The following is a 16,815-nucleotide window of genomic DNA, read 5'->3' on the forward strand; positions in this document are numbered from 1 at the left end:
AGTATGGTAATCCAATCAAAAGCGTATATGAAATAAAATGGAGCCCCTGAGACTCAAATCACACAGTGATTTGAGTGAAAAACTGGACTTGATTGGTTAGAACACAGGCTGTGCTGGATGAGTTAAAGCTCCAATTGGTAATACCTCATTACTACAACTGCTTATGTTTTAATTAAGAGAATTAAGGAGTTTTTTTTTATTTAAAAATGAGGGAGTGATGTGTTAATACAGGCTGGTGTGGGATTTAATATAAGCTGTAAAAGCCTTTTGGAAACAAAAATGCAACAATTCAGGAGAAGCAGAACAATGTTAGATTTTAAAAAGGAGGTCAAAGGAAGTCAAGCAGTGCTGTGTGGATGGATCCCTGACTGACTAAGGCTGAGATTATACTCCCTGGGCAATATCCCTTGAACATTTAGTTGTGTTTATCTTAAGATAAAAAGACTTCAAAACAAATTTAGCATTTTGTTTTCCTATATTGTGTAGATATCTATGTACCCATTAAATCAGAATCAGAATCAGAAAAGTATTTCTGATTTTCTGATTCTGATTCTGATTTAATGGGTACATAGATATCTACACAGTTTCCATTCATCTTCTGATTTACGTCTTCTGGTACTTTTTCTTGCAGGTCACAAAAGGGGGAAGATGACAAAGAAGTTTGGATGTTGGTGAAAAGCAGCGAGTGGCGAAGATTCACACCTCTTCACCTGGTCGCCAATGTTCGTACAAAAATGTGCCCTGTCTTCACCTCTTCAAATCACACCTCTAAGACGACAAACTTCTGTCTCTAAAGTTTGGGCTGAGGAAGGGACAGATGTGTATGGAGAAATACAGTAAACATATTCTTCCTCTCTTCACCAGTCTATTTTGCTTGTTACAGCCCTGCAGGGCTAACCCTCACCTTTAAAAAAAAAAAAAAAAAAGAAAGAAAGAAAAAAATCATTTCCCGCCGCCATTTCCCTTCCGGCTATAGATTAGCCTGTCTGAAGCGAAGCAGAAATGGAGGGATGGCGGACGGCTTGGGAGAGAGAGAGAGAGAGAGAGAGAGAGAAAAGCAAGGTGTGAAAAAGAGTGAGCTTTACTTCTAACACCTCCCTCTCCCTCTCCTTCTCTCTCCATCCCTGCAGGATGCAGAGTGTGAAAGCAGGAGGAGGAGGGAAGCAGACGGAGGTCAAGGCGAACAGCAGTATGCTGAGAAAGCCAGGAGACAAGGATGGATGAAGGGATATATAAAGAAAGTTTAAATAAAGTGTTGTAAAAAAAAAAAAAAAGAAAAAAGTTGGTACGATCAAATCATTTTAAATCATAGTATTTTTTCCCATGCTTGAGTTTCATTGAAGTTCAAATAAATAGATAGTGTGCCAAATTAGGTACAGCTCTTTTATCAAAGCAGTCATTGAAAAATATACATGTTAATATCTATGGCTTAGATTTTAAAGTTGTAGCAACACATTTTGAATAATAACTCTCAAAGGTATTTAGATGTAGATGAAAATTGAATGTACAGTAAACTTAATTCCCAAATTAATCAATCAAAATTGGGAAACATTCACTTGTAAAGAAGTGCAATACAGAAAAGTAATATTTATTCATAGAGTGAACACTTTTAACTCTTACAAAAAGGATTATATCTAAATAGATTTTTGTCCTATGATTAATATTATCAGATTTCCATCCTGTAGCATTTTTCTTTGGAATATGTAATTAATACATGCACAATATAGGAAACCTGAAATAGAAACTGAAGTCATTGATATAAGAGAGATTACATGAGCTATAACCCTGGACAGGGGACACTGGGATATAAAGACGGGCTGTGGGGCTCACATCTGCACTAACTGGAGGAATGGATGGAGGATTGAGTAAATACTGTGGTAAGTGGTCTAAAGAGACAGAGACAGAGAGAGGGAGGACTGTGATTTCTGAGAGTAATAACTACTGACACGTGAAGGAGGACAAGAAGGTGATGGGAGATGAGGGAGGTGAAGAAGACGAGGAGATAGGGAAAGAGGAGTAGGAGGAAGAGGTCATGCAGGGAAGTGAGGCAGGGAGACTGATTGCCTGTGACAAGCTGTTGGTGATATGATGGGGACAGGAGACTATGTGAGACGATAGAGATGACCCAGAGCCCAGCCGGGCGGGAGGAAGATTTGTGAAAAGAGGGAGGAGAAGAGAGAAAAAGTTAAAAACAGAAAGTAAGGAAAGAGTTTAAATGACATGATAGATAGCAGAGCAGTAAAAGACTCTAATGTCTCCATTATGGAAAAGTGGAGCGGTAATGGATACAAAGAAGAGGCAGAGACAAAGAGGGAGACAGACACTGAGAGCCAAATTGAACCAGGAGAGCTTCCACAAATGTGATTTTGCAAATGCAAGCTATTTTTTTAACATCATAATCAACAGGTCACAAATATCACAAAGGCAATTTTTGTTAAAACACTGAACTGTGTCATGACAAATCCTCTTAAATCCATTAGATGTGTCACAGGTGCCACTATTACTGTGAATCCCAATTTCACAGGAACAAAGCGGAAAAAAAACATAGCTGATTTGCCTTTGGATCAGAAAATATTCACTGAAAATGCTTCAAGTTTTCTTGTACTTGAGGGGAAGAAGATATCATCAAATCAAGGTAGGAATAATCACAGAACATCTGTGAAATCCTGATGAGAGACAGAGATGAGAGCTGGAAAAGATGGGGGAGATGTTGGCGTGTTTCACATCTTTCCCACCTCACTTTGGGAGGACAGACAGAGAGAGTGGGGAGGAGTGTATGGAGCAATTTGGGATTAGATAAGAGGAGAAAGGAGGAAGAACAAGTGAGAGAGAAACGGGGAGACAGGGGAGGGAGAGGAGGGATGAGTAATTGAGACAATGATCAGCAGTGATGGGGGGGATGTGAAGCGCCAGAGGACAGAGGAGAGGAAGGGCGTTGCTCCGCCACCCTTGCTCGACAGGAAGACAGGAGGGAGAGGCGGAGGAAGTGGAAAAACTTAATTAATGAAATAATACCGCAGTCAACCTCAATCAGACTGCACAGCGCCGTGGCCCTCCACACAAGGAGGCAGGCAGCCAGGCAGGCAGGGGGAGGAGTGAGTATAGAGTCTGTAGAAAAGATCACAAAGTGGATGAGAGTCTTTCTCTGTGTCTGTTGTTATTACCAAGGTCAGTGCTGGGCCAAACTTCATTCCTGCCTCCATTATCACTGATCAAGTTTGCCCACTGTCTTGGAGAAGCGCTCTACTGGACTCATATCTCACATTCATTGAAACACTGTCCTCTTTTGACTGACACTTGCTGCAGTGGACTATGCAAAGTTATGTCATTTGCATTAAAACACACTTTAGACCTCAGTGTTTGCCCACCCACTCTATTCCACTCCCTCCCTCTCTCCCCCTGGTTATATATTCCATGCATGCTGAGTGACAGGCGGCCTTCCGCAGCAAAACACTCTCTCTACATGAGTGATGTGAATTTGTGTACATGCTGATGTTATAATTTCCATCACGTCCTTCTGTCTAGTTTGGGACATGACTCACATTTCACTCTGCAGAAAAGTGGCAAGGATTGCTGTTTAATTGCCTGATGTGACATATTTCTGGTTGAAATGGCCTTTTGCTCTGGGACACATACACATATTGGCTCTTGGTGCAATATATTGTCCTTGGAGTACAATATGGTATAATATCAGACTTTTCAAATAACAGCCTTATAAAAATGTAGCGATATAGTGGATAGGACAGATGAGAGACTACACAAACCCAAAAAATGTTTACAAGTGTGGGAGTTTTACCCAAGATGCAGTTAGCATAAATTGTTAAGTTAAAATAAGTCAAAGCCACGAACACTGATGCATTTGATAAAGATATCCAAATTTTGGAATAATGTTATTGCATCATTATATAACATCATGATTATCATGATAATCATAATACTACAGTTGCCAAAAAAATGTTACTGAGGAATACAAATCTTGTTAGCTTAACAATTTAAAAATATATAATAATAATATACCCCAACAATACACTAATGAATCATTTGTATCATACTTTTTCATACTTTGTATCATACATTTTTATCATTATTAATATCATTATCATGATATTATTGTTGTAAAAGTATTATTATGCAATATATCTTTAGTACAGAGTGAAAAACATGACGGACAGACCGTCATTCCACAATAAACACTCTGATCAACATATTTTATCTTTGCTTCATCCGCCTTCTTGTCCTTGACTAATGCTCAGAGTTTTTTTGTGGTTGTTTTCCAGGCTTGAGTGATTTCTTGCATTCTTTTCAGACGTCAATTGCGTCCTCTACCAAATCAGAGGGTAAAAGACACTAACTGGTATGGAGCAATTCCCAAAGCAAAGAGAAACTGCAAGGCGCTCACTGCTGCTTGAAAGGCTTAAAGCTGTGATGAGACAGTATTAAGCTAAAGTGACACAGATGAGCATAACAATGTTTTCATCAGCTGCTCCTTTCTCTCATCTGAGCGACTGTAGCTTCATAGCATGAATATTCTGCATCATTTGCATGTAAATAAAATAATGTGAAATCAGATTATACTGTCCATATTACTAATAGATGACTTTTCCTTGAGGGGAAATGTATAATGCACACAAAGGAAGGGAGGTCACAGTAGAGGCCCACAGCCCAGTTGTTCCCAGGGGTCCCTGGCAGATAAACATCACTTCAAAAATGACAAAGTTGCTAGTTTTGTTTAATAGGAAAGGACAGATGTGTAGCTTTACTACTGTATGTGTGGCCAAGCTGGTACAACAGTCCAAGGCCTAGCTACTGTTCCATACTCTCAATTTACACACACACACACACATACACTTTGTGAACATCCTTACTGATGACAGCAAGATTAAAGGGAGCAAATGTGCGCAGCTAAAGACCAGACTACACAACAAACGGAACAAACAAGCGGGGGGTGAACAAAGCTTACTTGCACTGTGCCGTCTCATGTTTTCGGCACCCCTGCTCGCCTCCGGTGTGTGATGGCGTGTTAGTCGAGTCATGAGTGTGTCAGGTTAACAAACGTGACAATCACAAATGCTAATGCAACGCGAAAGACACAAACCAAAGTGGGTGTTTTGTTTTGCCCCGGGCACACTGGTGCATGTTAGGCATGTTAGAGTGGCTTGAGTGTGTGTTTGTGTCACTGTGTGTAAAATGTTCCCATCAGGGCAAATCAACCTAAAATCAATGTGTTGGTTTACAGCAGCTTTGCCTTTAAACTCCTCCTTTTAGTTCCACTTGCTTGCATTTTGGACCATGCTCTGCAGACACAACCCCAAAACTAAGTTTGTCACTCGGATAGACTGGTGTGTGTGTGTGTGCGGTAGTGTCTTGGGGCTGAGATTTACTGAATCTTTCCTGTTTAAATTTGTAGCCCTCACTCTCTAAAGGCTCCATGTGTGTCATCTCGATGATGAAGAGCATATAACCTGATCCCTTCTCCCTTGAGGCAGAGCTGAAGGATTCATTCTCCCTCCTTCTGTGTCGCCTTCTCTTCCCCCTTCAAAAGAAAAAAACCCCTGGATCTTGCCATCGAAATTTCCTGTAACTAAAAACGTCTTCATAAATCTCCTATGGCACTTTTATAACCTGACTATGACGCATTAACGAAGCTATCACAAGCCATTACCTCGCTGCGGTGGCAAAGGCATTAAGTTGTGTACTGAAACAGAACAGGCATTATTGTAGCTCCTTAAACACACACACACACACACACACACACCAGTCCAGTATTATTTTCACTCACATTCCACCTCCAAATACACAACACACCATTACTTCCAATATAGCATGAGGTTTTCCAAACTTGTTTTTCTGCAAAGGGTGTTTGCAGAAAAAAGTTTTTTATTCTTTTGTTACAGACAAAGGCCCACTGTTGTTGGCTGTGTTGCGGTGGCACTTGATCCACAAATGGGACCAGCAACAAACAAGGAAGACACAGAGACGCCTGCATGTTTGGCGCTGGTGTTTTATGCTGACACGATGGTATGCAAGTGGTTTGGAGAAGTATGACATGTGTATGTCACATCAGGTATAGCAACAATGGAGTGAGAATTGTACTGATAAGGACTTGTCACGGCCCAGCATAGCATTTAAGGATACTTAAAGGCTGTACTACTTAAGGATACTTAAGGATACTGGTTACTATAGTGACTAATAAAAATCTACAGAACATTTAATCTGACCTATGCCATGCTGGGTATAGCAAGATGAATCACTTTGCTAGTGCTTGAACAAATTAAACCCATATATCTCATTTGGCAAGTTAATTTGCTAATTTCTAATGGGAATGATCCATAATTTGTATTCTGTACTATTGTGGTTTACATTTTAAGTATAAAGTGAATTTACTAATTCAATCTGCATCCATTAAACAGCTTCAGTGCATGAGTTGGTTCAGTCAGAGGTGACAGGACCCACACGGGGCCGACTTGTGGCGCCAAGTCATGGTTACAGGTTGAACTCACATGATGTGTCACATGCTCACACACATACATTCACACATACCGCAAATTCAGACATGCCTCCTACAGAAAAGGACTCCATTACCTGAAAATGCAAAGCATCAGCTCTTGTTTGTACACACTATGATCTCAGTGTCTTTGCTTGCTTGTGGTTGATCTCTCCACATTGCTCGATGACATTTTAATTCTCAGCAGTTACTTTCTTTCCATCCACTCTGTTCTATTATGATCTAACACCCCCCCTTGCCACCCCTCCATCCCTCCCTCTGTGTTTCTGTCTTTCGATGTCCTGTGCACTTGGAGGGTGGGCGACTCAGAATCACATCGTATTAACCTTCAGCACCAAAACACACACATGCACACAACAAACTGGGCCACAGCACAGCAGTTTCCACAACCCCACGTACTCACCTCCCTCCCACTGCCTGTTAAGAGTTCCAAAAAGGAGGACTGGCGAGAGGAACACACCTGATCACTGCATCTGACAAGCACACACACATGCACACACACAAACATGCACACAAGGCACTGTCAGGCAAAGTCTGATTGCAAGTGACAGATCCGCTGCCATTTTATGGCTTAGTTCTGAGGCACTGAGTTGAAAACATTGTTGGAGGCCTGAAAAATGCTGCTGTTTGCTGTCACACTGTAGTTTGCCCTTAACTAAAAACCATATCATAATTTATTAGACAGCCCTGCGTGTGCCATACTGATAATCCAGTTGGGGATTGTCACTTCGGATGTGTGTGTAACCTGTTTTATGTATATGTGCAAAGGTCAGAGATGTTTATAAATATCACCGTGTGTATGTAAAATAGATCCTCCAGTATAATCTGGTTTTATGCCTGGTGGGTTAATGATGACTGACCCTGCATTAATAAACAATCTATTTCTTAAAGCTACAGTGCAAGGTTTCAGTCTGTTGTAGCAGGACTATGGTGAACCCAGTTAGCATCCAAGAAAACCTTGTACACCAAAGGTAGAAGGAAGGTTTACAGGTCAAGAAAAGGAGAAGGACATTTGCCCTCATTTGCTTGCCCTCTTCCCGAAGTGCTAGCTGTGTTATCAAACTACCTAACCTTTTTTTGACAAAAAAAAGTAGCTAGTAGATCTTCTTAATTCCAATTTACCATTTACATTTCCTGAACACGGATGTGCAAGTGTTGACAGTGTTTGTGTATTTGCTTTTTGTACCTGGTAGGGGCAGAAAACATTTATTACTGTAGCTGTAAAGTCTATAAGAGATAGAGTATGCTGACAGGAGAGGAGGGAGAAAAGTAACTGTCCAGCAGAGTAGGCAGAAGGGAGACATAAATAAAGTCATCAGTAGGCATAAACACAGAGGCCAATTTTGTCCCATTCGTTCTCACGTTAATTAAATGATGAAAAACAAATCATGGCTGAGCAAACGTAATAAGCCTGACCGCCCAGTCCGGAGAATAATCCACGCCAAATAAATGTGACCGCCGGAGCATAGACGTGCATAATGGACAAAAAGAAAGACAGGCAGGGACAAAGCCAGGAAGAAAAAAGGACGCTAAAGCAAAAGAAAAGAGGGAGCAGGACCATTAAAAAGAGGCCTAGTGACTGGGTGGATGAGCCTTGTGTAACGTCAGTAAAGTGCTAGGCATGTAGGACAGTCACGACCAATGTTCCTTACAACTGGGTCAATGTTCCCGTCCTGGGGCAGCGAGGGCATTCTGTGTGGCTTTCAATGTGTGTGTATGTGTGTGTGCAATGAGAATCTGTTAACTTCCACAAACCTGCTAGAAACAGCCATCCCCGCAATCCCTGTCAAGTGCACCTGTGAGTGGACCCCCATGCATATTGAATGAATACTTCAATGACTACTTATCAATACTTAATGAATACTTATCAGTAAATCCCTGAGTGACTTCTACAGCAGTGATTTTTTTTAAAGCCTTTTAAAAGGCATGCGAAGCCTTTTTAGATGCGGCTCACTACGTAACACACTCCATGGCTGCCGGGGCAGAAGAGAGGAGGCTGAGCTGGCAGAGCGGGCCAGCGAGTTCATGGTAGCGTTTGAATGTCTGAATGTGATATTTTCCAGCGCTGGCGGAGGTGACGCTGGATTTGACGCAGTCCCACAGAATGAGAAGTAACACTTGACGATATCATAGGAAATCTGTCTATCTGCAGACCCCAGTGAGTGTGTATGTCTGTGTATGACCTTGTCTGCTGGTGTCTGGTGGTATGTGTCCGTCTTAAGGTTTGTGTGTTCATGTGGGTAGCCGTTCTCCATTATATCAGCCACTAGATTGGAGGCCTGGAGAAATGGGTCAGCGCCAGCCTTGTCGTTCCCTCTCACTGTCTCTCCTGCTCTTTGCTCATGTTTTTTTCCCAGCCTCTCTTATTCCCAAGTCGCTCCCAGAATAAAAACGAAACACCTCCGGTTGTCCACTCCTCCTGCGGCTGCCTGGATCTGGGTTGAACAAGCCAAGTCCATCACTTACTCCTCCTTTCCCCTACTTAACATCTCTTTTCCAGTTCTTTCCGTTGAATAAATAAACACCAAGAAGTTATTTGTTGATTTTAGGATAATGACCTACACAGGAATGGTCTAAAGAGAAAATAAGATGTCCAATTTGTAAAACAAGGCAAGCTTCTATGTGTGATGAGACACTTGTCTGTGTCCTGACATTAAGACTTGGAGAGGCCATGGACACAAGTTGCTAATCCCGCTAAATCGTCTGTGATTCTGATGAAAACAAATCTATCTGTCACACTGCCTCAAGGAAGTTTTCTCAAATTTGGCACAAATAGCCATGTAGACTTGATAGAATTTCCTAAAACATTAAAAAAGCAAGAAAGCAGCAGGACTCTCACAAATTCACACAATCTAATTTGCAAGGCTTCAAGCTAATCTATTGTGCCAGAACCAAAGTGGTTCAGACCAAGCAACCTCTTAAAGGGAAGTACTTATAGCTGCAGGCATGTTTAAAATGTGATAGTTGGCTTATGGCGATGACAATGTTTGGCTGAAGTTGGCCAGAGAGACAGATGGTTCAGCCAATCACATGCCAAAAATTCTTTGGAAGTGCGTGCTTCTTCCAAACCGTTTACAAGAACATCCCAGAGTTTCATAGTAAAAGGTCAAAGGTCACAATGACCTCATAATGTTCAGGGATGGTTTTTGCCTCAGAGTGGTCCCCCTCTCACACCCACACCTTTTGCAAAACCAGTCACAGAAGGTGAGACACAACACAGGTAACAGGATACCATGGTCATGACTAATACGTAGGTTTGGAGCGATGCTGCCCTCTTACTCCCTTGATTTCAACCCTCCATCATTTGTCTTTTTTGGGCCACTGAGCCACCCTCAGAGCCCCACACACTCCCACACAGAAAAGAAATCCACATTAACACACCTGTACAAGCACACAATACACTACATAAAAGCCCTCAGTCTCACATTAGCCTGATTTACTGGCTCAATTTAAGCATGAATTCTGTGCAGCGAAGAGGAAAACAAGAGACACCTAACTCGCAGTTTCACGTCTCCTGTCACTTTGTCATACTTTTATCACGAGGGGGAGTTTGTTGCAGCAATCATTTTCTTCACCCGTAGCTTTTCCTCCTCTCTAACATTTCCCTCTTTCAATTATTGCCTTTATGTTTCCAGCCTTCCTGCTGCCCCCCTCTTCTCTTTGTAGGGGCTTCCTCTCAGGCAGAACCTAGCTGTGACATTGTTTGTCATTGTAGGATTACAGCATTGGCGCCTCGCCACGAACATGCCGAAGACGCAGAGGAGGCGACCCTCACTGCATGACTTCTGCTCTGCCACAGGGTGCATACCCTTCCACTACAAAAACAACTCATGAAACACTGTATGTATCTGAAGCCAAAACTTCCCTCCGGGACACTGAGCAGTCAGATTCTGTTATTGTAAGTGACTTTGAGTCAACTTCGTAGCCAACTGAGACTTTTAGACAACAGATATTGTTGAAAAATTGGCACGATGCTACTTAGGGAGTGCTGAGAACACAGTTTCACTCTCATTGTTATTAAAGGCTTGTTTGACTATTTTTGGTTGTTGGCTGATATTTTATGATACTTTTTTTGTATCTTTGCCACGTCTTTTAAAATCAAAATGCATCATTCCCTTGAAATTGTATGTCTGACAAAGCTGTAAAAAATATTTGAAACAGCTCTTTGAACTGCTTCATGTCCATCCAAAGCTGACTAATATTCATTTTTTATAGCATCAGTCACATAAAATATAAAGAAAGAACCTAGAAAAAAATGGCAGCATCATGTTAAAAAAAGCACAAGCCAAGTAATTTGGAGATTATTTAAAAAGCTCTCTGAAGGACAGACAGTCAAATAAGAGGCCTATTTTTTGCTTTTGGGTTTGATAAGTAGGTTACGTGACTTTTGTTGAAATGAAAATTGAGAGAAGAAGCGACCAAGGAGGGGAGAGAAGTTTCTCCAGTGAAGGACAAATGTCTGGCGAAACAAGAAGCTAGGAATGTTGCAGAAAAGAGGGAAGTGGGTCAACGGTCTGAAGGGAGGAATGTGACAGCGATCTGTGACATGCAGCAGGAGAGAAAGAAAGTGAGAGCAAGTGGGAAGATGGCAGCAGAGAGTAAGGGAGGGGTTTCTAAATTAAGAAGAAGGGAAGCAGAAGGGTGTGAAGGTGGAGGAGGAGGAGGATGAAAATGTGAGAGAAAGACAGAATCCATGGGAGGCAGAAGTGGGAGAGAAAAGGGCCTCATAAATGTCAATCCTTTCTAGGTGATATTAATGGCAAATGTCAAAGACTCAGAACTTAAGGCTCCTAAATACACACAAACACATGAACACTTACAACACAAGTTTCTCCCTTCAGACAATCACTTCTAAAGGGAGGCAGTGACGGAGTGGGCCTGCAGAGGAGCTGTACATCTTAAAGACTGTAATTACACATAACTGTCAGTCTAATTAAGGCTTTTAATGAACTCCATAAGAGCTCAGAAAGGACAAAAGCCGCCAGCCGTTGGAACGTGAACGTGTTTGTTTGCTTGTGTGTGATAAATGGTGCGCTCAAGGAAGAACGTGCACACAAACACCAACACAATCAAACATTTTAATGAGCCCGAGTGCAGCTTTGAGGTCCACCATCTAATAAACATGCATATGTTTAAGGGTCTCTCATCTCCTACTGCAACACACACACATAACTAATTATTCCTGTCACATTCTATGGTGATAGAGTGTGAAAGTCCTGCCCACTGCAGCAGTGTGGCTGGACCTATAGGAAAGACCTTTGCAACAATTGGATTTGCCATTAAGGAAAACTTATTTAAGATTTAGCTAAAAACCTTCACAACACAGTTTTAATCTACATCATACATCATTAAGTTCGCCTCTTAAAACTCCTGGCTGCACTCTCCTGTTGGCTGTCTGGGTATAGGAAAATAGATTGTAGACAAAGCCTGGAAAAATGTTAGGTCTGGATCCAGTGGCAGATGCAGAACAATGACCAAAATCAAACAAGATTTGATTGTGGGTGGGCAGCCTCAATTATGTATAATGATGGCATAGAGCACACCAAGTTGCTTTGCTGTGTCTTTGAAGTTTGTAAAGGATCCGTTTAAATTATATCAAACATATTTTCCAACCATCACATGGGTAGTTTTGGTTCTGCCAGCAATGCAAAGTACGTGTAGAGGGTTTTGTGATCACAGGAGCTCATGGCACTGGAGATTGGATTTAAAAAATTTAACAGTAACATCACTTCCTTGGAAATGGAAAATACAGAACATGTATTCAGCAATGCTGTGTTAGAATCTGGATTAACTGATGCAGAAAACTGAAGATAAACGCCAACTGTCCTCTGTAGGAGTAGAGATCGTATCACTTTGCAGGACTGGTTTGTTAGGTGTGTGTTCTATACAATATCATAGTAACTGTATGACTGAGACAAATATTGACTGTAGTAACGACAATCACCTGCTTTGAATGTTAGCGCCCAATTAACTGCCTGTTGGCTAGGAGACGCCCTCCGCCAGGAGGTTTAGTAGGTGTGCCATCACATTACGACTTGTTAGAAATTAGAGGAAGCGCCAAACACAAGAGGGGGTACCTCCTACAAAGGTTCCAGATATTTTGCAAAAAGTTTCACCAGTCTGAATTTGCCTACTAAACAACTGCAACCACAACACATCATCATCTTGAGGGGGAAAAAAGGAGAAACTTAGAAATCATAGCCAATTTGGGGACATCTTATGCCTTTATTAGACAGTGACAGCAGAGAGATGACTCGAAATGAGATGAGAGAGATGACATCAGGTCCTTAGGGGAAAGATATGGCACATTAACCACCAGGCCACCAGGGCAACCCTTGCAACAGTGTATTACGCCACTTTTTCTCAGTCTCTTTTACTCTTTTCTCTAATAAAAAAAGGCATGATTCCATTTCTATTACTCCATCTTTTTCTATTATTATTTCTTTCCACTACAGGGGCCATCCATTTCAGCTAGGCCCCAGTTCACAGGTAAAGAAACACTGGGGACAAAGAAAACAGTCTTTTCTTCCTCCCTCAAGTTTCCTTCTTCCAACCAGCAGCTATGTCATACAATGTAGACACATACACACACACACAAGCGTACACAGTAGCACTTTCAACCTGGCTCAGTTTTAGTGTTTAAATGCATCAGCCAAGACTTGCTATAACAAAATCTAAACCAGCACTGAGGTCCTTCTAATGGATCAACACATTCAATACAAAGCGCCAGTGTGTGTGCGTACACTTGCCTTAAATGTCCTTGAACCATGACTGTGGTGCCAGAGTTGACATCAATGTGTGTCTTTGTAACACAGGAATAAACATAAGAAATGTTTACCAGTCTTTACCAGTACAGTCCCCTTCCTCTTCCTTGCAACCTCCCGCCATTATTCTTGTTTCCAAAAAAGGAAAGAAGAAGAAACACACACACAAAACATGTGAGCCAGCCAGCTGAAATAATACATCTTGACATCTGTGCCTGCATACTGCTCGAGGGAGATATTGTAGAGAGAGAAAGTGGAAAGCAAAAGGGTGAGATATGAAGGGGAATATGATGGACAGCAGAAAGCATAGGGCAATTATATATTGTTTGTGTGTGTGTGCATGTATATCGAACGTGTGTATTTCGGTGTGTGTGCAACAGAGAGAGAGAAAGAGATTGATGACAGTTCTGTTTGTTTAGCTCCTTTGTGATTAAAGCAGCCTGCTAAGTGTGTTCTAAGCTGTACAGCAGTCTGTCTGTATTGTACTGGATGTGTGTGTGTGCACTTTCATGCAAGTGCTTGTCTGTTTTTTTTAAAAATGTGGGTGTATTTGCACTCTGCATGTGTCAGTCTGTCTTCAGTTTAAGTGTGTTTACCGTTTGCGTCTATAATCTTATTTGCACGTCATGAGTATGTCTTGAAGTAAATGCGTGGGAGTGTGTGTGTGTGCTGTCTGCATCTCCTCCCCCAAATGTGTGTTTTACTGTCTAATCTTTTGGTTTGCTTAAGTAAAATCATCCGCAGACGTCTGGTGTATGCAGGACTGGAAAAACTTGTACGTGTGTGTTGATTAGGAGCTACAAGATTTCTGTCTGCGCTGTCTTGAGGTGTGTTTAAGGAGAAATGTATTTGGTCTGACAGCTGAAAGATATCCTTCTGTCAATGCTGTCACCTTAGCTTTCGAGTTCAATGAGCTTCATTAGCTTGATGGCATCATTCTCACGCTCTGAAAAAACAGTACGCAAGTAAAACAGACCTGTGCAGCAACTGTAGAAAGAATGCATGCATGCTTATTTAAACATAACTAATAAATGATACTGAAAGTTATGCACTCAGTGTGACTTGTAGTTTAAACAAACAGGTCCTAGGATTGATCATAGTACCCTTAAGGGAAATACTGTACTGTTTTGACCATAGATACTCAAACGAACATGTCCTGATGTAACAAAACACTTGTAACTACTACACACATTTAATACAGGAGTGAATACTGACTGCACCCTTTCTGATTGCCAATGAAACCCAGATGTTAGGGGGTCTAAGTGGGTGTTTTTGTTTAGACAGAAGAGTTTGTACTGTCCTCAAGCACACTTTAGCAGGACAGATGCTAGTATAACTTTATCTCAATTCAACCTGCTAAACACATCTTACAAGTTTTTTTAAATTAAAAATACATATTAATCTGTTTTAAATGTGTGTTCTGATTGGCAGGTTTCTCATAATATAATATATCTGGAAACCTATAAAAAGGCACATCTGTCAATAAAAAATGCTGTTACCTCTGCAACAACAAGGAGGAGCACCTAAAAAAGTAAGTAAGTGTGCAGTGCAGAAACAGAGCTAGAGAGTGACAGACATGCAGAATGACAGTAGAGTATAAAGCAAGAGAGGCAGAGTTTCCCAGCTAAGTGAAAATTTGAACAGGGTCAAACGTTCTAGAGTGAAAAAAAAAAGTAAAGGCTAATTCATATTTTAAACGTGCCATTCACACACACAGCGCTGACAGCACATACACCAAACTCCCCCTGGATCACAAGCCCACTACTCTTACCTCCAAGGACTGCTAGCAGCTCTTTTAAAGGCCTGGTTTTAAAAAGGCTGCCACAGCATGCCAAAACATGGCAGATGGGAGATATTTTCCACTCACATGCTGACTGACAAAACCTCACATAACAAGAAGTGATTTTTGTGGTGTAAGGATTGATACAAGTGTGATGTACTCTCTGCAGTCAGGGAGCAAACAGAGTGCACTTCAACGTCAGTGTCTTTAATGAGGGGTACTTAGCTAAAAATATCAGCTACACAGGAGAACACGGAAGAAAAAAAGCTAGCACAAATCCCAGCAAACAGGCAGAATCGTGTTAGCATTTCATACAACACGCGAACCCTAAATAAACTATGACTAATTTGTCACTCGGTGTCACATTTGTGGGTAGAGCGACCTTTTTCTTCCCGAGCGCTGTCGCCAAAAACTTCTTCGATTACTTTATTAGTAATCCGTTTAGAACAGCTCTCTCCAAGTGCTGTAAATCTGTCCCGCTGCTCTAATCTTCAATTCATCACACATTTCCTAATCACGCTCCAAAAATAACAAACCTGGAATTACTTAGTCTCTTCTTTCTGTATGGTGAGAGCTGAGCCAAATGCGAGCTATCAAAAGGTTTACAGCGTGCATATGAATCACTAAAGACTAACAAACTGCCTGTTTGCCTTGTTATATTATAAAAGAAAAGAAAAAAACAGGTCTTTACTCAAATTTATAGCTTCAAATAATTTGAGAAGGACCTGCAATAATGTAATAGTGCTTTCTTGGCAAGGTCAAGCTTGTAAAATCAGTTCTTTACATCTTCAAAAGGGACAAACCTGGATAAATAAAGGTTAAGCCAATAAAGCAAGCCGGGCATTCGCCATTAAACTTTGTCTTTCCTCCCAGGAATCTGTGGCAGCAAAACTGTTGCTACAGATGAGGTAGGACGCAACAACAGGACCCTCTTCTTTTGCAGCGCCACCAAGAGAGCAACTGAGTAAGGCTGGAGGTGCCAATGAATTAGTTCACTGTTTTTACTCATTATACCGAACTGACTGCCTCACTTTTTCTCTGTCTTTATTTACACCCTTTTCTTCATCTCCCGACTTCTCTGGCACCACACACACACATCCAACAAAGACCCTGCTCATAATGAGGGCATAGCCGTGTCTGAGTGTGTGTTATTCTTTGTGTGGTTAGTGTGTGTGTGTGTGTGTAGAGGGAGGAGGATTATGGCAGTTCCAAAGCTGTGAATAGGGGCCAGGCTGGGCCTTGGCCCTGGCTGAATTAATTACTCTAATTAGCTTCTTAATTGCATATATTAAACCAGTGGTTAGTAGGGCTGGAGCCGTGGTTGGGGCCTGGATCTAAAGCAGGAGCCAGGGGTGGGTACCGGCGGACAAAAGGGTAATACACACAAACACGCACACATATAAACACACACAGAAGTGGGAAACTAGTTCCACCTACCCCCACCCACTTGAGATAGACTGGAGAAACGAGACTGAGCACTCCCTTCATCTACGATGAGGGTATTCAATTATCCAACCCCCCCACTCCCTCATCAATATATAATCAGCGCATACTGCAGCAGCAGATGTGTGGTACTAATATGGACGATAAGCCCCCCCAGAGGGAACAGAGAGGATTAATATTAGAACTACAGGGACTACTTGAAGTCGTCTTCATCTGAAAGTCTCTGCTGTATCACTTGATTCATAGTGCTATGACATTCAAGACGCCAAACCCTGCTGCTGAGTTGTGACCATTGAGCCTCGCCCTGTCTGAACCCGCAACAC

General features: G+C 41.6%; 1 protein-coding gene across 1 annotated transcript in view; it reads right to left on the minus strand.

Annotated features, from left to right (window-relative positions):
• Positions 1 to 16,815, minus strand: part of efnb3b (ephrin-B3b) — a 65,497-nt gene that overhangs the window by 9,606 nt on the left and 39,076 nt on the right. The gene's annotated exons all lie outside the window — the stretch shown is intronic.

This window comes from Parambassis ranga, chromosome 18 (genome assembly GCF_900634625.1).
Source record: "Parambassis ranga chromosome 18, fParRan2.1, whole genome shotgun sequence".
Lineage (NCBI taxonomy): Eukaryota > Metazoa > Chordata > Actinopteri > Ambassidae > Parambassis > Parambassis ranga.